Source organism: Protopterus annectens, chromosome 12.part0 (assembly GCF_019279795.1).
Source record: "Protopterus annectens isolate FY-2018-M chromosome 12.part0, PAN1.0, whole genome shotgun sequence".
Lineage (NCBI taxonomy): Eukaryota > Metazoa > Chordata > Ceratodontiformes > Protopteridae > Protopterus > Protopterus annectens.
Window position 1 is genome coordinate 934,873,125 of NC_056746.1, and position 23,023 is coordinate 934,896,147.

The 23,023-nt window shown below is 40.6% G+C and overlaps 1 protein-coding gene across 1 annotated transcript in view; it reads right to left on the bottom strand.

Annotated features, from left to right (window-relative positions):
- LOC122816888 (V-type proton ATPase catalytic subunit A) overlaps nt 1-23,023 on the bottom strand; it is a 449,147-nt gene that overhangs the window by 325,668 nt on the left and 100,456 nt on the right. The window lies entirely within an intron of this gene.

Sequence of the window (23,023 nt, forward strand, 5' to 3'; positions counted from 1 at the left end):
CTAGGTTGCAGAAAGTAGGGTAAATACATCAAAGTTATTTCTCAGAAACTATATTTGGTGACAGTGGAGTTTGTTTTTTTCTCTACTGTTGTGTGACCCCAGAGTTGCTATATATAAGTCTGGTGGTCTGGAAAGTGTCCCCCACATGGGAGGGGGGTGCTTGCCCACTGTAAAAATACTCTCTTCAGAATGTTCGTCAAGGGCAAGTTTCTGTGAAAATTTTTCAATGTATTTACACTTACTGAAACTGTCTTCAGTGAGCGACATAAATCCACCTCTATCAGGATTTAAAAAGGAGAAGTCAGTCACTGGAGTCAGACTCCAACAACATGAGCGTATGGCAGATGAACAAAAAATTTTCATCCAAAATCATTCCAATATAACCATATATGCAATTGCACAGACCACCAACATAATTAAAAAAAAAATAACATTTGTAAGCGGGAAGCAAGTTCCCTTGTACCATGTAACTCCCACATCTCTAAATATACTACCTCCAAGATCACATAATATTGGGTATAATAGAAGCTTCATTACTCCACATTTCTATGATCCAAGCTACACAAAAAGCACTGCCAACAAAGAAAAATATATTCAATGTTTTTGCAAGGGAAAAGCCTCCCCTGCAAAGCCTGCATCTCTAAATATGCTAACTCAGAGACTACACAATAGTACAGAGAAGGAGATACGTTCTTATTTCCTCTGTAACAAAATTACACTACTTTAATTCTACATTTGATGAAACAGTGATCCAGTGCTCCAATGCAAAGAAATATCTGAACACTTTTCAACAAAACTATAACACTGCTCAGTTTTACTGATCCCTATATACACACAAAATAAAAATAAGTGTTTCCCCATCTAGGAGTCTGCACCTCCACACCCCTTACTAATTATATATACTAACTCTAAGACTGCTCAATCCCCAGGGGATGGTCATACCCCCCTACCTGGGTATTGTTGATATCACAAAACTGCCAAAACAGAAGTCAACTTTTGAGAGTTTTGCTCAACAGTACTAAATTTATATATATATATATATATATATATATATATGTATATATATACATACACACACACACACACACACACACACACACACACACATATATATATATATATATATATATATATATATATATATATATATATATATATATCTGTGTGTGTAATAGATGTAATCTAGGGTTATGTAATCAAGCTTCTAGAAGGCCACTAGGTTATAAGCATGACAACTGAACACAGAAGCCTACACACAGCACAGAACATTAACGTCAAAGACCCATGTGTACTGCAAAGGAAATGTTATGCATATCTGATAATATTGCATAACGTTACACAATACTGTGGGGAATCGACATTGATTAACTGAAATGGCAGATATAATAGGTAATGTAAAACCAAGCTTTTTTAAGTGTATAGGATTTAATTCTAGAAGCACTGCTATCAAATTGTTCTGCATGCTTACCACTGTGTTATTCTGATACATTGCTGTTGTACAGCTTTCTTAAACTCACAGTGACTATCTGAACATCTCATTCTGACAAGAAGCCCATTTTAGCTTGGAAGAAAAATGTGGACCAGTGATCTGATCCCTTTGTTGGTACTTGTTTTAGGTACATTTAACTGATGTGATGTAGATTCACGTACTTACCAGTAGAGCCATGTTTATTTTTGTTTGTTTAATTTAATTGCTTGTATAAAAGGCATCCACTATGACTCATTAAGTTTCAACTTGGCAAAGATCCAAATCAACTGTCAGGAATTCAACCCAAAGAAAAAAAAAACAAATGTCATTTTTTTTGCAGGAATGCAACCCCTACACCCCCATGTAGGGGGCCTGACCCCCAATCACCCCAGACTTATGCGTATCAGTTTTGTAGCAAAACCATCATGAAGAAACTGGAAATCTCTGAAACCAAACAAATCATTGTCACCACAGAAACCAACAGCAATTTCCTACACAAAACAGCAAGTAGGGAGTTTATTTCCGTGGGATAAAGTGAATCAGATGAAAGCTTGTCCATTTTGCACTTGATGAGATGTAGAAAAGTCTGTGCAAAGCTAATTGGATGGTACATAATTCTCTTTTGAAAGCTGACTGAGCCTAATTTGATCATCTTAACACCGTGCTATGTAGCTCATGACATACTTGCCATGGATATGGCCACTGTATTGTAAATAATTTTGACTTTCTTACAAACATTGTTATTAACATCACCTTGAACAGAAGATCCATACAGCTGTTTTGTATAAGGACAACCTGAGTAAATAAACTTGACGTTTCTGATGAAAGCTGATGTTTTATTCTGTACAGGAAATCTAGCTTTTTGGTGTCTTCTACTTGACTATAATATTCACACAGACCAAGATGTCACAGGTGACCTACATGCACTATAAACCTGGATGCTGTTTTTACATAAATTTGTGCCTACAACACGTCTTTGGCCAGGTTACCACAATGTAATAATTTTGGTCTTTTTCTCACGGAGTAATAACAGTAGATATCAACATTGTAGAGTGTTCCTAACTAGATTCCAAAAATTTGGTAAACAGATAGCACTGTCTTACCTGTGTAAACATTCTGAGTCATGTCCAGTACACTGAGACATCTTTTTCATAATTACATGAATACTAAAGGGCTAATCATATATCACTGTGGCACTCCAGACATCAGATTATGGTGTAGTAATGGTGCATTGCCAAGTGAGTACTTCTGTGTGTTGAACCAGGTAGTTATTAAACTGGTTTATCATATGTAGCTGATACTCACCTCTTACAGAATGTTAATGAGGAGTCTATTCTCCACCATATCAAAAGCCTTTATAAAATCAAGAAACACAGTTGTAATGTAATGAACTTTGTCCTAATATAAGGAACCATACTCACTAACAAGGAACCATAATAAGTGATTAGAAATCATTCCTAAGCACCCTGGAGAATATTAGGGTCCAACCTAACACTCTCATACTGGGCAACTTCAACTACCCCTCCATTAACTGGGAAAACTACTCATGTACCAATACACTTGCCCAACGCTTTCTGGAATTTATTAATTCCAGTGCCCTGGACCAACTCGTTCTTACCCCCACTAGAGGTAGCAACATCCTTGACCTGGTCATTACTAACATGGGCGACTGTTGCTCCACACCAATAGTCAGCTCCTCCCTGGTTAGATCCAATCACAAGCTAATCATCTTAAAAATCTACATTCCTCCCACCTCCCCCAACAAAGGTAACCACCATGAAAAACTTCTCCAAAGCTAACTTTGGGGTCCTAAAAACAGAGGCGGCTAACTTCACAGCTCCCATGCAAATGGAGAATAGTTGCATGACCACCATATCATACACCAATGCACTGTACAAACATGTACACAAATGCATGGATCTCGCCATACCCAATAGAACTAAGATGCTCTCCTCAAAAAAAAGGAAGACAATCAGGTGGTCCCCTGCCATAAACAAACTCTACAAGAGAAGGAGGAAACTGATGCGGAATAAGGTGAAGACCCAAAACTGGAAAGACTCGCTTATCAGCCTCAGCAAAAGGTTGAGATCCTTCATCAAATCCTCTAAAGCTAGCTATGAAAACAGAATTGCAGCAGACAGTAAAAACACCCACAAGGCCTTCTATAGTTATGTAAAGAATTTCCATGGCAATACCCAGATTTGTTCTGAGCTACTGCACAATGGTATCTCCTATACAGCGCCAACAGATATTATAAATATACTGGCGAACAGATTCAATACTAACTTTACCCCTCTCCCCCCCCCAAGGACCAATCACAATACCAGCAGATTGCCAGACACCCAGTATTACTGCTGCACAGGTTAAAACAGCACTGTTCAAGGCCAAGAATACAGCTTCTATGGGACTTGACACTATCCCTGGCTGTGTTCTACATGAACTACAGAGTGAACTGGCACCTCAACTGTGTGCCCTGTTAAATCACAGCCTCACCTCAGGCTTTCTCCCCATCGAATGGTGCATTGCTACAGTCATTCCTCTCTACAAACAAGGAGCGACTACAGACTCCGGGAACTATCGCTCCATTCGCCTGACAACTCTGATATGTAAAGTTATGGAATGCATCATCACTGACCTAATAAACAAGGATATAGGCAATCTCCAAACTCTGGATCCTACACAGTTTGGTTTTGTGAAGGGTAGATCATGCCTGCTCAACTTGTTTGACTTCTTTGAGTCAGTAACCAGAGCTTTGGATGAAAGTAAGGTGGCTCATACAGCCTACCTTGATCTGGCCAAGGCCTTTGATACCATTCCCAACTCAGGAAATAGAGAAAAACTTACTAAGCTAGGCATCAAGCCATATATCACTAGGTGGGTTGCAAACTGGCTCATAGATAGAACCCACAGTGTGAAAGTAGCTGACTCCATGTCAAACTGCCGACCAGTCACGAGTGGAATCCCACAACGTTCGGTCCTGGGTCCTCTCCTGTTTGGTATCTACTTCTCTGAAGTCCAGGCCAACACGAAGAGACTCTGGCTGACAAAGTATGCAGATGATTGCAAGTTGGGAGCTATTATTAATTCCCTAAGCGATGCTGACATCCTACAGAAAGGCCTCAATGAGACAAACAACTGGAGTCAGAACCATGGCCTTAAGCTCAATGCCAAAAAATGTGTCTTCATCCCCTTTGGGAAAAACCCAGTTCCCTTGAATTACCACATTGATGGTAGTCCACTGAACACAGAAGGAGTTATACAAGATCTGGGAACACAGGTTGACAGAAATCTCTCTTTTGACCACCACATTGCCACTGCGGTCAGAAAGTCCTTCTATGTGGCACATCTCATAACTAAGGGTTTTGCATCCAAGAAGAAAGAGGTCATTGTCTCCCTACACTCTTCCCGCATTAGGCCAATCATCGAGTACAACGCCCCATTTGGCATGTACCTTACTAGACACCTGCAACAACTGGAGAGGCTGCAAACGTACTTCACAAAGAGGATCCTAGGCCTTAAACACTTGTCCTACATGGACAGAATCAAAAGGCACCAACGATTCTCTGTCTCATATCAACTAATTAGCGGTGATCTCTGCTTGACTTATAAAGCCATGTCTGACCCAGCTCTGTTAGAAATGTTACATGTAAAGAAATCACAATCCCTCCACACCACATGCTCCAGAGACCTCAACCTCACTACCACAATCAACAGACCATGCTGGAGGGACAGGTTCATAACACAGAGACTGCCCATGCTATGGAATACACTTCCCATACATGTCAAGCAGAGCACCTCAATAGCCCTCTTTAAGACAAATCTTGATGAGTGGGTGGGAAATAGAAAATTCACCCCGGGGATCACTCCAGTGGCTCTACTCGACATAGGCACTAAGAACTAAGTTCGGGTGTCACTATGCCAGGGTAATCCAATGTGCTAGGCTTGTAAAGGCTCCAGGACTATTAGCCTAGTACACACCTATGAACCTATGAACCTATAGTCATTGATAAGGAACCATAGTCACTGACAAGGAACCATACTCATTGATAAGGAACCATAGTCACTGACATGGAACCATAGTCACTGATAAGAAACCATAGCCACTGACAAGGAACCATAGTCAGTGATAAGGAACTATAGTCATTGATAAGGAACCATAGTCACTGACAAGAAACTTTAGTCATTGATAAGGAACCATAGTTATTGATAAGAAACCATAGTCACTGACAAGGAACCATAGTCATTAATAAGGAACCATAGTCATTGATAAGGAACCATAGTCATTGAAAAGGAACCACAGTCACTGACAAGGAACCATAGTCACTGATAAGGAACCATAGCCATTGATAAGGAAAAATAGTCACTGACAAGGAACCATAGTCACTGATAAGGAACCATAGTCATTGATAAGGAACCATAGTCACTGATAAGGAACCATAATCACTGATAAGGAACCATAGTCATTGATAAGGAAGCATAGTCACTGACAAGGAACCATAGTCATTGATAAGGAACCATAGTCACTGATAAGGAACCATAGTCACTGACAAGGTACCATAGTCATTGATAAGGAACCATACTCACTGGAAGGTACCATAGCCATTAATAAGGAACCAGAGTCACTGACAAAGAACCATAGTCATTGATAAGGAACCATAGTCACTGACAAGGAACCATAGTGATTGATAAGGAACCTTAGTCACTGACAAGAAACCATAGTCATTGATAAAGAACTATAGTCATTGATAAGGAACCATAGTCATTGATAAGGAACCATATTCACTGACAAGGAACCAGAGCCATTGATAAGGAACCATCATCACTGACAAGGAACCATAGTCATTGATAAGGAACCATAGTCACTGATAAGGAAACATAGTCATTAATAAGGAACCATAGTCACTGACAAGGAACCATAGTCATTAATAAGGAAACATAGCCACTGATAAGAAACCATAGTCACTGACAAGGAACCATAGTCATTGATAAGGAACCATAGTCACTGACAAGAAACCATAGTCACTGATAAGGAACCATAGTCACTGACAAGGAACCATAGTCATTGATAAGGAACAATTCTCACTGACAAGGAACCATATTCATTGATAAGGAACCATAGTCACTGACAAGAAACCATAGTCATTGATAAGGAACCATTCTCACTGACAAGGAACCATATTCATTGATAAGGAACCATAGTCACTGACAATGAACCATAGTCCTTGATAAGGAACCATAGTCACTGACAAGGAACCATAGTCACTAATAAGGAACCAAAGTCACTGACAAGGAACAATAGTCATTGATAAGGAACAATTCTCACTGAAAAGGAACCATATTCATTGATAAGGAACCATAGTCACTGACAAGGAACCATAGTCATTGATAAGGAACCATTCTCACTGACAAAGAACTATATTCATTGATAAGGAACCATAGTCACTGAGAAGGAACCATAGTCCTTGATAAGTAACCATAGTCACTGACAAGGAATCATAGTCACTAATAAGAAACCAAAGTCACTGACAAGGAACAATAGTCATTAATAAGGGAACCATAGTCACTGACAAGGAACCATAGTCATTGATAAGGAACCATCACTAACAAGGAACCATAGTCATTCACAAGGAACCATAGTCATTGACAAGGAACCATAGTCAATGATAAGGACCATCATCATTAACAAGGAACCATAGTCATTGATAAGGAAACATAGTCACTGACAGGGAACCTTAGTCATTGATAAGGAACCATAGTCACTGATAAGGAACCATAGTCATTGATAAGGAACAACAGTCACTGATAACGAGCCATAGTCATTGATAAGGAACCATAGTCACTGACAAGGAACCATAGTCCCTCACTGAGAAGGAACCATAGTCATTGACAAGGAACCATAGTCACTGACAAGGAGCCATAGTCATTAATGAGGAACCATCGTCACTAACAAGGAATCATATTCATTAATAAGGAACCATAATCACTGATAAGCAACTATAGTCATTGATAAGGAACCATAGTCATTGATAAGGAGCCATAGTCACTGTCAAGGAACAATAGTTATTGATAAGGAACCAGCGTCACTAACAAGGAACCATAGTCATTGATAAGGAACCATAGGCACTGACAAGGAACCATAGTCACTGATAAGGAACCATAGTCACTGACAAAGAACCATAGTCATTGATAAAGAACCATAATCATTGATAAGGAACCATAGTCACTGATAAGGAACCATAGTCACTGACAAGGTACCATAGTCATTGATAAGGAACCATACTCACTGACATGGAACCATACTCATTGATAAGGAACCATAGTCACTGATAAGGAACCATAGTCACTGACAAGGAACCATAATCACTCATAAGGAACCATAGTCACTGATAAGGAACCATAATCACTGACAAGGTACCATAGTCATTGATAAGGAACCATAGTCACTGATAAGGACCCATAGTCACTGACAAGGAACCAGAGTCACTGACAAGGAACCATAGTCACTGATAAGGAACCACCGTCACTGACAAGAAACCATAGTCATTGATAAGTAACCATAGTCACTGGCTAGGAACCATAGTCATTGATAGGGAACCATCATCACTAAGAAGAAACCATAGTCACTCACTGACAAGGAACCATAGTCACTGACAAGGAACCATAGTAACTGACAAGGAACCATGGTCCTTTATAAGGAACCATAGTCACTGGCAAGGAACGATAGTCAGTGATATGGAACCATAGTTATTCATAAGGAACCATAGTCACTGATAAGGAACCATAGTCATTGATAAAGAACCATAGTCACTGATAAGGAACCATAGTCATTGATAAGAAACCATAGTCACTAACAAGGAACCATAGTCATTGATAAGGAGCCATAGTCACTGATAAGGAACCATAGTCATTGACAAGGAACCATAGTCTTTGATAAGGAACCCTACTCACTGACAAGGAACCATAGTCGTTGATAAGGAACAATCGCCCTGACAAAGAATCATAATCATTGATAAGGAACCATAGTCACTGACAAGGAACCATAGTCACGGATAAGGAACCATAGTCACTGACAAGGAACCATAGTCACTGACAAGGAACCATAGTCACTGACAAGGAACCATAGTCATTGATAAGGAACAATAGTCACTGACAAGGAACCATAGTCATTGATAAGGAACCATAGTCACTGACAAGGAACCATAGTCATTGATAAGGAACCATAGTCACTGACAAGGAACCATAGTCACTGACAAGGAACCATAGTCTTTGATAAGGACCCATAGTCACTGACAATGAACCATAGTAACTGATAAGGAACCATAGTCACTAACAAGGAACCATAGTCATTGATAAGGAGCCATAGTCACAGATAAGGAACCATAGTCACTGACAAGGAACCATAGTCGTTGATAAGGAACCATAGTCACTGACAAGGAACCATAGTAACTCATAGGGAACCATAATCACTGACAAGGTACCATAGTCATTGATAAGGAACCATAGTCACTGATAAGGACCCATAGTCACTGACAAGGAACCAGAGTCACTGACAAGGAACCATAGTCACTGATAAGGAACCACTGTCACTGACAAGAAACCATAGTCATTGATAAATAACCATAGTCACTGACTAGGAACCATAGTCATTGATAGGGAACCATCATCACTAAGAAGAAACCATAGTTACTCACTGACAAGAAACCATAGTAACTGACAAGGAACCATAGTCCTTTATAAGGAACCATAGCTACTGACAAGGAACCCTAGTCCTTTATAAGGAATCATAGTCACTGACAAGGAATGATAGTCAGTGATATGGAACCATAGGTATTCATAAGGAACCATAGTCACTGATAAGGAGCCATAGTCACTGATAAGGAACCATAGTCATTCATAAGGAACCACAGTCATTGATAAGAAACCATAGTCACTGACAAGGAACCATAGTCATTGATAAGGAACCATAGTCACTGATAAGGAACCATAGTCATTGATAAGAAACCATAGTCACTAACAAGGAATCATAGTCATTGATAAGGAGCCATAGTCACTGATAAGGAACCATAGTCATTGACAAGGAACCATTGTCTTTGATAAGGAACCATAGTCATGGACAAGGAACCATAGTAACTGATAAGGAACCATAGTCACTGACAAGGAACCATAGTCATTGATAAGGAACCCTAATCACTGACAAGGAACCATAGTCGTTGATAAGGAACAATCGTCCCTGACAAAGAATCATAATCATTGATAAGGAACCATAGTCACTGACAAGGAACCATAGTCATTGATAAGGAACCATAGTCACTGACAAGGAACCATAGTCACTAACAAGGAACCATAGTCATTGATAAGGAACCATAGTCACTGGCAAGGAACCATAGTCATTGATAAGGAACAATAGTCACTGACAAGGAACCATAGTCATTGATAAGGAACCATAGTCACTGACAAGGAACCATAGTCATTGATAAGGAACCATAGTCACTGACAAGGAACCATAGTCACTGACAAGGAACCATAGTCTTTGATAAGGACCCATAGTCACTGACAACGAACCATAGTAACTGATAAGGAACCATAGTCACTAACAAGGAACCATAGTCATTGATAAGGAGCCATAGTCACTAATAAGGAACCATAGTCACTGACAAGGAACCATAGTCGTTGATAAGGAACCATAGTCACTGACAAGGAACCATAGTAACTGATAAGGAACCATAGTCACTGACAAGGAACCATAGTCATTGATAAGGAATCCTACTCACTGACAAGGAACCATAGTCGTTGATAAGGAACAATCGTCCCTGACAAAGAATCATAGCCATTGATAAAGAACCATAGTCACTGACAAGGAACCATTGTCATTGATAAGGAACCATAGTCACTGACAAGGAACCATAGTCATTGATAAGGAACCATAGTCACTGACAAGGAACCAGAGTCATTGATAAGGAACTATAGTCACTGACAAGGAACCATAGTCATTGATAAGGAACCATAGTCACTGACAAGGAATGATAGTCATTGATAAGGAACCATAGTCACTGACAAGGAACCATAGTCACTGACAAGGAACCATAGTCATTGATAATGAACCATAGTCACTGATAAGGAACAATAGTCACTGATAAGGAACCATAGTCATTGATAAGGAACCATAGTCACTGACAAGGAACCATAGTCATTGATAAGGAACCATACTCATTGATAAGGAACCATAGTCACTGACAAGGAACCATAGTTATTGATAAAGAACCATCATAGCTAACAAGAAACCATTGTCACTCACTGACAAGGAACCATAGTCATTGACAAGAAACCATAGTCACTGAGAAGGAACCATAGTCATTGATAAGGAACCATAGGCACTGACAAGGAACCATAGTCACTGATAAGGAACCATAGTCACTGACAAAGAACCATAGTCATTGATAAAGAACCATAATCATTGATAAGGAACCATAGTCACTGATAAGGAACCATAGTCACTGACAAGGTACCATAGTCATTGATAAGGAACCATACTCACTGACATGGAACCATACTCATTGATAAGGAACCATAGTCACTGATAAGGAACCATAGTCACTGACAAGGAACCATAATCACTCATAAGGAACCATAGTCACTGATAAGGAACCATAATCACTGACAAGGTACCATAGTCATTGATAAGGAACCATAGTCACTGATAAGGACCCATAGTCACTGACAAGGAACCAGAGTCACTGACAAGGAACCATAGTCACTGATAAGGAACCACTGTCACTGACAAGAAACCATAGTCATTGATAAATAACCATAGTCACTGACTAGGAACCATAGTCATTGATAGGGAACCATCATCACTAAGAAGAAACCATAGTTACTCACTGACAAGAAACCATAGTAACTGACAAGGAACCATAGTCCTTTATAAGGAACCATAGCTACTGACAAGGAACCCTAGTCCTTTATAAGGAATCATAGTCACTGACAAGGAATGATAGTCAGTGATATGGAACCATAGGTATTCATAAGGAACCATAGTCACTGATAAGGAACCATAATCACTGACAAGGTACCATAGTCATTGATAAGGAACCATAGTCACTGATAAGGACCCATAGTCACTGACAAGGAACCAGAGTCACTGACAAGGAACCATAGTCACTGATAAGGAACCACCGTCACTGACAAGAAACCATAGTCATTGATAAGTAACCATAGTCACTGGCTAGGAACCATAGTCATTGATAGGGAACCATCATCACTAAGAAGAAACCATAGTCACTCACTGACAAGGAACCATAGTCACTGACAAGGAACCATAGTAACTGACAAGGAACCATGGTCCTTTATAAGGAACCATAGTCACTGGCAAGGAACGATAGTCAGTGATATGGAACCATAGTTATTCATAAGGAACCATAGTCACTGATAAGGAGCCATAGTCACTGATAAGGAACCATAGTCATTGATAAAGAACCATAGTCACTGATAAGGAACCATAGTCATTGATAAGAAACCATAGTCACTAACAAGGAACCATAGTCATTGATAAGGAGCCATAGTCACTGATAAGGAACCATAGTCATTGACAAGGAACCATAGTCTTTGATAAGGAACCCTACTCACTGACAAGAAACCATAGTCGTTGATAAGGAACAATCGTCCCTGACAAAAAATCATAATCATTGATAAGGAACCATAGTCACTGACAAGGAACCATAGTCACGGATAAGGAACCATAGTCACTGACAAGGAACCATAGTCACTGACAAGGAACCATAGTCACTGACAAGGAACCATAGTCATTGATAAGGAACAATAGTCACTGACAAGGAACCATAGTCATTGATAAGGAACCATAGTCACTGACAAGGAACCATAGTCATTGATAAGGAACCATAGTCACTGACAAGGAACCATAGTCACTGACAAGGAACCATAGTCTTTGATAAGGACCCATAGTCACTGACAATGAACCATAGTAACTGATAAGGAACCATAGTCACTAACAAGGAACCATAGTCATTGATAAGGAGCCATAGTCACTGATAAGGAACCATAGTCACTGACAAGGAACCATAGTCGTTGATAAGGAACCATAGTCACTGACAAGGAACCATAGTAACTCATAGGGAACCATAATCACTGACAAGGTACCATAGTCATTGATAAGGAACCATAGTCACTGATAAGGACCCATAGTCACTGACAAGGAACCAGAGTCACTGACAAGGAACCATAGTCACTGATAAGGAACCACTGTCACTGACAAGAAACCATAGTCATTGATAAATAACCATAGTCACTGACTAGGAACCATAGTCATTGATAGGGAACCATCATCACTAAGAAGAAACCATAGTTACTCACTGACAAGAAACCATAGTAACTGACAAGGAACCATAGTCCTTTATAAGGAACCATAGCTACTGACAAGGAACCCTAGTCCTTTATAAGGAATCATAGTCACTGACAAGGAATGATAGTCAGTGATATGGAACCATAGGTATTCATAAGGAACCATAGTCACTGATAAGGAGCCATAGTCACTGATAAGGAACCATAGTCATTCATAATGAACCACAGTCATTGATAAGAAACCATAGTCACTGACAAGGAACCATAGTCATTGATAAGGAACCATAGTCACTGATAAGGAACCATAGTCATTGATAAGAAACCATAATCACTAACGAGGAATCATAGTCATTGATAAGGAGCCATAGTCACTGATAAGGAACCATAGTCATTGACAAGGAACCATTGTCTTTGATAAGGAACCATAGTCACTGACAAGGAACCATAGTAACTGATAAGGAACCATAGTCACTGACAAGGAACCATAGTCATTGATAAGGAACCCTAATCACTGACAAGGAACCATAGTCGTTGATAAGGAACCATAGTCACTGACAAGGAACCATAGTCACTAACAAGGAACCATAGTCATTGATAAGGAACCATAGTCACTGGCAAGGAACCATAGTCATTGATAAGGAACAATAGTCACTGACAAGGAACCATAGTCATTGATAAGGAACCATAGTCACTGACAAGGAACCATAGTCATTGATAAGGAACCATAGTCACTGACAAGGAACCATAGTCACTGACAAGGAACCATAGTCTTTGATAAGGACCCATAGTCACTGACAACGAACCATAGTAACTGATAAGGAACCATAGTCACTAACAAGGAACCATAGTCATTGATAAGGAGCCATAGTCACTAATAAGGAACCATAGTCACTGACAAGGAACCATAGTCGTTGATAAGGAACCATAGTCACTGACAAGGAACCATAGTAACTGATAAGGAACCATAGTCACTGACAAGGAACCATAGTCATTGATAAGGAATCCTACTCACTGACAAGGAACCATAGTCGTTGATAAGGAACAATCGTCCCTGACAAAGAAATATAGCCATTGATAAAGAACCATAGTCACTGACAAGGAACCATTGTCATTGATAAGGAACCATAGTCACTGACAAGGAACCATAGTCATTGATAAGGAACCATAGTCACTGACAAGGAACCATAGTCATTGATAAGGAACTATAGTCACTGACAAGGAACCATAGTCATTGATAAGGAACCATAGTCACTGACAAGGAACGATAGTCATTGATAAGGAACCATAGTCACTGACAAGGAACCATAGTCACTGACAAGGAACCATAGTCATTGATAATGAACCATAGTCACTGATAAGGAACAATAGTCACTGATAAGGAACCATAGTCATTGATAAGGAACCATAGTCACTGACAAGGAACCATAGTCATTGATAAGGAACCATACTCATTGATAAGGAACCATAGTCACTGACAAGGAACCATAGTCATTGATAAATAACCATCATAGCTAACAAGAAACCATTGTCACTCACTGACAAGGAACCATAGTCATTGACAAGGAACCATAGTCACTGAGAAGGAACCATAGTCATTGATAAGGAACCATAGTTATTGATAAGGAGCCACAGTCATTGATAAGGAACCATAGTTATTGATAAGGAACCATAGTCACTGATAGGGAACCATAGTCACTAAGAAGGAACCATAGTCATTGATAAGGAACCATAGTCACTGACAAGGAACCATAGTCACTGATAAGGAACCATAGTCACTGACAAGGAACCATAGTCATTGATATGGAACCATAGTCACTGACAAGGAACCATATTCATTCATAAGGAACCATAGTCACTGACAAGGAAACATCAGTGACTATGGTTCCTTGTCAGTGACTATGGTTCCTTATCAATGACTAAGGTTCCTTATCAATGACTATGGTTCCTTGTTAGTGATGATGGTCCTTATCAATGACTATGGTTCCTTGTCAGTGACTATGGTTCCTTGTCAATGACTATGGTTCCTTGTTAGTGACGGTTCCTTATCAATGACTATGGTTCCTTGTCAGTAACTATGGTTCCATATTAATGACTATTGTTCCTTATCAGTGACTTTGGTTCCTTATCAGTGACTATGGTTCCTTGTCAGTGACTATGGTTCCTTATCAATGACTATGGTTCCTTGTCAGTGACTATGGTTCCTTATCAATGACTACAGTTCCTTGTCAATGACTATGGTTCCTTATCAATGAATATGGTTCCTTGTCAGTGACGATGGTTCCTTATTAATGACTATGGTTCCTTGTCAGTGACTATGGTTCCTTGTCAATGACTATGGTTCCTTGTCAGTTACTATGGTTCCTTATCAATGACTATGGTTCATTATCAGTGACTGTTGTTCCTTATCAATGACTATGGTTCCTTATCAGTGACTACGGTTCCTTATCAATGACTAAGGTTCCATGTCAGTGACTATGGTTCCTTGTCAGTGACTATGGTTCCTTATCAGTGACTATGGTTTCTTGTCAGTGACTATGGTTCCTTATCAATGACTATGGTTCCTTGTCAGTGACTATGGTTCCTTATCAGTGGCTATGGTTCCTTATCAATGACTATGGTTCCTTGTCAGTGACTATGGTTCCTTATTAATGACTATGGTTCCTTATCAATGACTATGGTTCTTTGTTAGTGACAACGGTTCCTTATCAACAACTATGTTTCCTGGTCAGTGACTATGGTTCCTTATCAATGAGTATGGTTCCTTATCAGTGACTATGGTTCCTTATCAATGACTATGGTTCCTTGTCACTGATAAGGAATCATAGTCACTGAGAAGGAACCATAGTCATTGATAAGGAACCATAGTCACTGACCAGGAAACATAGTTGTTGTTAAGGAACCGTTGTCACTAACAAAGAACCATAGTCATTGATAAGGAACCATAGTCACTGACAAGGAAACATAGTCATTGATAAAAAACCATCATCACTAACAAGGAACCATAGTCACTCACTGACAAGGAACCATAGTCACTGATAAGGAATCATAGTCACTGATAAGGAACCATAAGTACTGATGAGGAACCATAGTCACTGATAAGGAACCATAGTCGCTGACAAGGAAACTTAGTCATTGATAAGGAACCATTGTCACTAACAAGGAACCATAATCACTCACTGACAAGGAACCATAGTCACTGATAAAGAATCATAGTCACTGATAAGGAACCATAAGTATTGATGAGGAACCATAGTCATTGATAAGGAACCATAGTTATTGATAAGGAACTATAGTCACTGACAAGGAACCATAATCATTGATAAGGAACCATAGTATTGATAAGGAGCCATAGTTATTGATAAGGAACCATAGTCACTGACAAGGAACCATAGTTATTGATAAGGAACCATAGTCACTGACAAGGAACCATAGTCATTGATAAGGAACCATAGTCACTGACAAGGAAGCAGTCACTGACAAGTAACCATAGTCATTGATAAGGAACCATAGTCACTGACAAGGAAACATAGTCATTGATAAGGAACCATCCTCACTAACAAGGAAACATAGTCACTCACTGACAAGGAACCATAGTCACTGATAAGGAACCATAAGTATTGATGAGGAACCATAGTCATCAATAACTGACCATGGTTACTAATAAGAAGCCATAATTACTGATATTAACAATCTCTATGCTGGAGTTGTGCTTTACCTTGAAATCATACAGCTTATAAGTCAAACTACTGATCTGATGTTGTCAATCTTCATTCATTCTTGACTGATAGATTCGGTTCTGACCTCTCGGAACTGTCTTGGCCATTATACATAGCTTGTGCCAGCCAAAAACTCTTAAGCTAAGGCTTTACCCACAATGCCTCTCTTCCCAACCTCAGATCTCATTTGCTGCATAGAAAATTGGAAATATCAGCCAATGCTCCCAGCTAAGTGCTTTAAAATTTATATTTTCATTGTTGTTTCTAACAATATTTGGTTAAAACTCTTTATCGCTCTTACTGGATAGTTTTGCTACCTTGTTTTTGAGTGTGTGACTGTTTCCCGACTGTTTCTACCCACGTCCTTTTACTTTTTGGTAACTCTTATTACCATCATTGGTAACAGGCTCCTCTCTTTCCTTATTACCGTTTGTAGTCTTACATACCGTTGTTGGTATTCTCTTCCCTTTTCTCCTTTTACCCATTTGGGTATTTTTTCTATACCAATTTTGTTTTTTCTGTTAAAAAAACAACTCCTTTCATTCCTTTCATCTCTTTTGTGCATGAGTGTGTGTGTCTGTGACAGAACTGTTTTTTGATATTGCAGAGAAACAAATGGGGTCCTCCAGATTCAAACAGTGCCAGGACTGTGGCAGAAAGATCCACAGTTTGGGTGCCCCTCACTTGGATATAACTTGTAATATTTGTCAGGGATTTAGTGCCGTACTTTAGCAGAGAGGTGCAATAAGCTTATCATAAAAGGCTTATTGAAATGTCTTTTTACTAAAGCCCTAGCTAAGGCAGAGACTTCAAAATCTCCAAAGCCAGATGTGAAGAAAAGAAGCCACTCTGTGCTGACCTCCCCTATGGCACATGAAGCAAAGTCCCAAAAACTGCAGGTTCTGACGGTTTCTTCGAAAACCGAAAGTCAAAGTACCAAAAGTGACACTATCATCACCTCCAGCACTGAGAACAACTAAATCCACATTGAACCAACTCAAACCTCTTTGGCACCAACCATTGTTTCAGCACCAATGACCTCTTGGGCACTGACAATAGTTTCTGCATAGCCACCACTATCTTCTCATTTGGTTCCACATTCCCCTTCCATACAACAGCCTACGGTGCCAAAATTTGATCTGGCAGTTATTCCCAGGACTAGATATTGCCCTTCAGTAGACCCATTTTTTGGTCAACAACCAAGCCCATTTCTGGATAGGCTGGAGTCCCCTTCGGGAATGTCAATCTGCTCCTCCAGGAGTCTCTCAGATTTGGATGTAGTCAGATTGGTGGACCAGCATTTGGCAGCCAGATGCCTCCCTGTACCTTCACAACCTCTCTCCCACCCGGAGCTGAGGCTTCCTTCAACCTCCTTTCAGGGTTTGGAGCCCCCCACATCAATGCTCCAGTACCAGCTACCTCGGTGCCAGCAGTGGACTTCACCTCAGTGCCGGAGTCGACTCTGTGGTCTTCGGCTCCTTCAGATCCATTGCTAACACAGGACCATGGTTTGGCTGTCAGTTCCAAGATCCTTGGACTGGATTCAGTTGTTTCATTTGTGCCGTCTACGGCTCTAGGGGCCATGGCAGTTTCAAGCCTTCTCTCAGCTCCTACTCTGGGTGGAGGCTCATCAGAGTGGGGTGTGACCCCAGTTTTAAGGTTGTCTTTCTCGGTTTTGGGCTTCTATCCCTCTTCGAGTAGGCCTGCCTTCCAGATTATGGAGAGAGCCTTGGCCTCAGCAAGCTCCCAGCTGGTTCCATCCTCATCAGAGTGCCATGTTTTCTTTTCCTTTGGTTTGCAGCTGTCACAATCTGCTATGTCGGGACAGTGGGCACAACAGCTGCAAGACATCCCAGTTCAGGGTCCCCCCTCTTCGGAGTCCTCCTCAGAACCTCACCCAGATGAACCACCCCATAAGAGAATGTGCAAGAGGAAACACCTATATTCTTCAGAAGAATCAGTTACTGAAGACACAGATTACAGTGAAGGGGAAGAGTCTCCACTGTCACCCTAGGAAGATGTCTCTTTTGCAGACATCCTGGAAATATTAAAAGACAGGAGTGATTGGAAGCCCTCAAACCCATCCTGTGAGGAATCTGTGTTCTTGCCTGCCCTTCTACTCCTTGGGTGACCCCACCCACTGTTGACCTAGTTAAGTTGATCGTTCAGTAAGCGTGGAAGGCTCCTGACTCCACAGAGCCTTTTCCCTGGAGACTGGATAAGATTCTTTCAGCCCCAGAAGATCAGTAGATGCCATGGTGGTAGTGGAGGTCACCAAAAAGGAACTTACTGAGGAGAGTTCAACTATTCATCCTCCTAACCAAGAGTCTCGGATGGTGGATAGATTTGAGAAATGGGTCTTTGCTTCACTATTCAGTCCTTGAACTTCTTGGCACACCTTACTAGACTCTGAAGGGATTTGATAACTGAGCTTTCAGACACCCTCGCAGGAGCAGTGTCTGATGAGATTCGAGATAAGGTTACCTCTCAGCTTGCCACCCTAGAGTCAATCTCAAATTTGACCATGCAACTTATTGCTCATACTGCTGATGGGATGTCTAGAGCAGCAGGTACAGGCACTGCCATTAAGCATCATGCTTGGATGCCCTTTTGTGAATTTGTGGAACCCTTTAAGTTGTCTTTTATCAATGCTCCTGTTGATGGTACTTCCCTGTTTGGCCCAAAACTCAGAGACACACTAGCCAAGTATGAAAAAGACAGAAAGACCCTTTCTGCTGTGGGCATTCATTTTTCTGCTGCACAATGATTTTACTTCAGGAATCAGAAGAGTGGAAAAATGTGGTTCAAGAATACCCAAGGGCCTTTTTGGGACACATGTGGTGTGTATTTCCCCTGGGGAAAACTGGGGAACTCTTCTGGAAGATGCCCCCCCATGGCAGAGGGGATCCGGGTAACCAGGGTCCCAGAGATTCCTTTCCTGGACAACCCTGTCAGCACTCCTGAATGGAGGCCCGATTGCTTACCTATGGAGGCAGTCAGGGGAAGATTTTCTCTGCACCATTCAGCCTGGCTTACAATAACCTCAGATACCTGGGTGCAGAAAATAATTACCAGAAGTTACCACATTCCCTTTAATCTTTTGCCAAAATCACAAAAGCAAATCCCCCGTGTTCCACTCCAGTCAGAGGGATCTAGCAGTAGTAGAAATTCAAAAGCTGCTTCAAAAGAGTCATCCCAGTAGTCCCACCAGACCAAATAGGATCTGGATTCTACTCAAGATTCTTTTTAGTGTCAAAAAAGGCAGGGGACTGGAGACCATTCTTGGATCTCAGTCGATTGAACAAATTTGTACAATAGACAAAATTTTGGATGGTCACAGTTCAGTCTATCCTTCCCTTTCAAGAGAAGGATGATTGGATGTGCTCTACAGATCTTTAGGATGCATACTACCACATAAAGATGGACAAGTGCTCCAGAAGATATCTCCACTTCTGGCTAAGAGACAGCCATTATCAATTCTGAGTGCTGCCCTTCAGTCTCACCACAGCCCCCAGGGTGTTCCCAAATGTATGGCAATCATAGCAGCTCATTTGAGACTACAGGGATTCCGGGTGTTTCCATATCTAGATGACTGGCTCCTCACCACCCCCTCCAGGCATCTACTGCTTTACACCATAGATGTCGTTCTACATCTTGCCAAAACACTAGGCATTTCAGCCAACAAAGAAAAGTCACAAGTGACTCCCACACAGGATCTAGAGTTCATTGGAGCAAGATTAAATACAGTGTCCTGTGTAGCCCCCCTTCCTCTCCACAGGCTGATGAACTAAGATCGCAATTTCAAATAATCATTTCCCAAAACAAAATTCCTGCTCATCTGGCACTACAAGCTCTGGGAACCATGGCAGCAATGATAACGTTAGTTCTCCTTAGCCATGAGGCTGCTTCACTGGCTCTTGGCATCACTATGGTCATTTCTAACACACCCTATGTCCCATCCAGTCTTGATAAGAAATCACTGCAAAAAGGATTTATCTTGGTGGATTAAGCCAGAAGAGAATCTATGGGGTCATTCCTTTTCCCCCCTCTCAGCCCAAGGCTGTAGTGACCACAGATGCTTCCCACATGGGGGGGTATTTTCTGGGAAAGACTGTTCAAGGAACTTGGTCCCTGCAAGAGGCCAATTTGCACATCAACGTCCTAGAATTGAGGGCAGTTCTTTTAGCGTAGCAAGCATTCCAGGCTGTCCTTCTTCCAGGGTAATTGCAATCCAATCAAACAACATCTCCATAGTCTGGTATATCGACAAACAGGGGGGAACTAGGTCTTACCCTTTATCTTGGGAAGCTGTAAGGATTTGGTAATGGGAAATTGCTTCCAACCACTTTCTGAAACCAATGCATATCCCAGGGAACTCCATCATGATTGCAGACAAACTGAGCAGATGTATCCTCCTGCCTCAGGAGTGGTCTCTAAATCCCAACATAGCAATGGGTATCTTTTGTCAATGGGGTCAGCCTTGCTGTGACCTGTTCACTTCTCCCATAAACCACAAATACAGCAGCTACTTTCCCCTAATCCCCCTCATGGGGAGTTCCCAAGAGATGCACTTCTTCTCGATTGGCCCCCGGAACTCCTGTATGCCTTTCTCCCAATTCCACTGATCCTCCAGTTTCTAAGGAAAGCCTAATGGTTCAGAAACAAAGTGATTCTCATTGCACCTTACTGGCCCTGTCAAGTCTGGTTCTCCTTTCTTTGGCCTCATCTGGTTCATCTGCAGTGGACTCTGGACCCAGCTCTGGACCTACTGTCTCACCCTCAAGGCCTGGTGTATCCTAATCTTCAAAATCTCAAGCTGATGGTTTGGTTTCTCCAATTCTAGTAATTGCCAGGCAGAATAACTTTTCCTCTCCAGTGCAAAAGATACTTCCAGCTTCCCATACACCATCCATCAGAAAGCTTTATCTAAGCAAATGGAACAGATTTTTTAATTTGGCATGTACAGACTGCATAGACCCTTTCTCAGCATCAGTTGATAAGGTCCTAAAATATTCAGCTACCTTATTTGAAATAGAGGCCTCTACATCTACAATTAAGGTTAATTTGGCTACCATTTTGAATTTTCATACCGGGTTTGATGACCATTCCTTGATGGCTCATTGTCTATGCAAAATTTTTCTTAAAGGCACTCTGCATTTAAACCCCCCATTCAAAGACCCTGTAGCACCATGGGATTTGACCTTAGTCTTACAATGTCTAGTTTGACAACCCTTTCAGCCAGCGGCTACTTGTGACTTCAAGTTTTTATCTTGGAAGACCTTCTTCCTGGTAGCTATCATGTCTGCTAGGAGAATGTCAGAGTTACAGGCTTTATGTTGAACTATCCTTACATCATTTTTTACAAAGAAAGAGTATCACTCAGAACCAGTCCCTCCTTTCTTCCCAAAGTGGTATCAGAGTCTAATATCAATCAGTCCATAGGCTTACCAGTCTTCTTCCCAAACTTTACAAACAAAGGAAAGTGCTATTTATACTTGTTGGACATCCACAGACAATTATGCTTTTACCTGGACAGAGAAAAATCTTCTAGAAAATCAGACCAACTATTTCTATTATTTTCAAGACCCAGACTGGGCAAACCTGTATCAAAATGGCTAAGAGACTGCATTACCTTTATATACAACCAAAATAAACTCAAGCTGTCAACTACAGTTAGAGCTCATTCTACTAGATCTGTTTCCACTTCAGAAGTCTTCCATTCCATGGTTTATATGGAAGACATTTGTGCAGCTGTGACTTGGGCTACTCCACATATTTATTTATTTATTTATTTTACATTTGTTGGCTGGGCTAGTCTAGCTGGATACATGTCCATTTTCAGTAGAGGCCCAGGGAGATAAGCTCCAAGCATTAGTAAATTACAAAAAAAATTACAATAATTAAAAATGACTCAATTCAAATACAAAGAGATTAAAAATGTTTTGAGAGAATAAAAATTGTTTCTATGAATAATAGCTCACAGTCTATGCAATGTTTAAAATACAATATAAAAGTAAAAATTGTGTCTATGAATAATATCTCACAGTCTATGCAAAGGTTAGAAATACAATCGAGTACAAGAGCACTCAGAGTTCTAAAGTAATGATTTGTAGGTCAGAGAAAGAGAGAAAAGCAGAAGAAAGAAAAACAAAAGGGTTAGAATAAAGTTAGATTCTATTGATTAAAGCTGTAGAGTGGACAGAGGCCAGAAGGAAGGGGTATAGAAAGAAGAGCATTAAGGGGGAAAAAGTAGGATTTAGTCAGGTTTAGAACAGGGACAAAACCAATGAATTTTCAGATGTTCTTTGAGATGTTTCTTGAAGAGTGGTGTGGATGAGAGAGATGCGAGTGTGCTAGGAAGCTTGTTCCAGATTTTACCCACAATGTTAGTAAAAAGTGAGTCCCCAGCTTTATTGTTAGATTTAATATTGGAGATAATAGCTTATTTGCTGAGCGAAGTGTTGCAAGATTTCTATATGGGGAG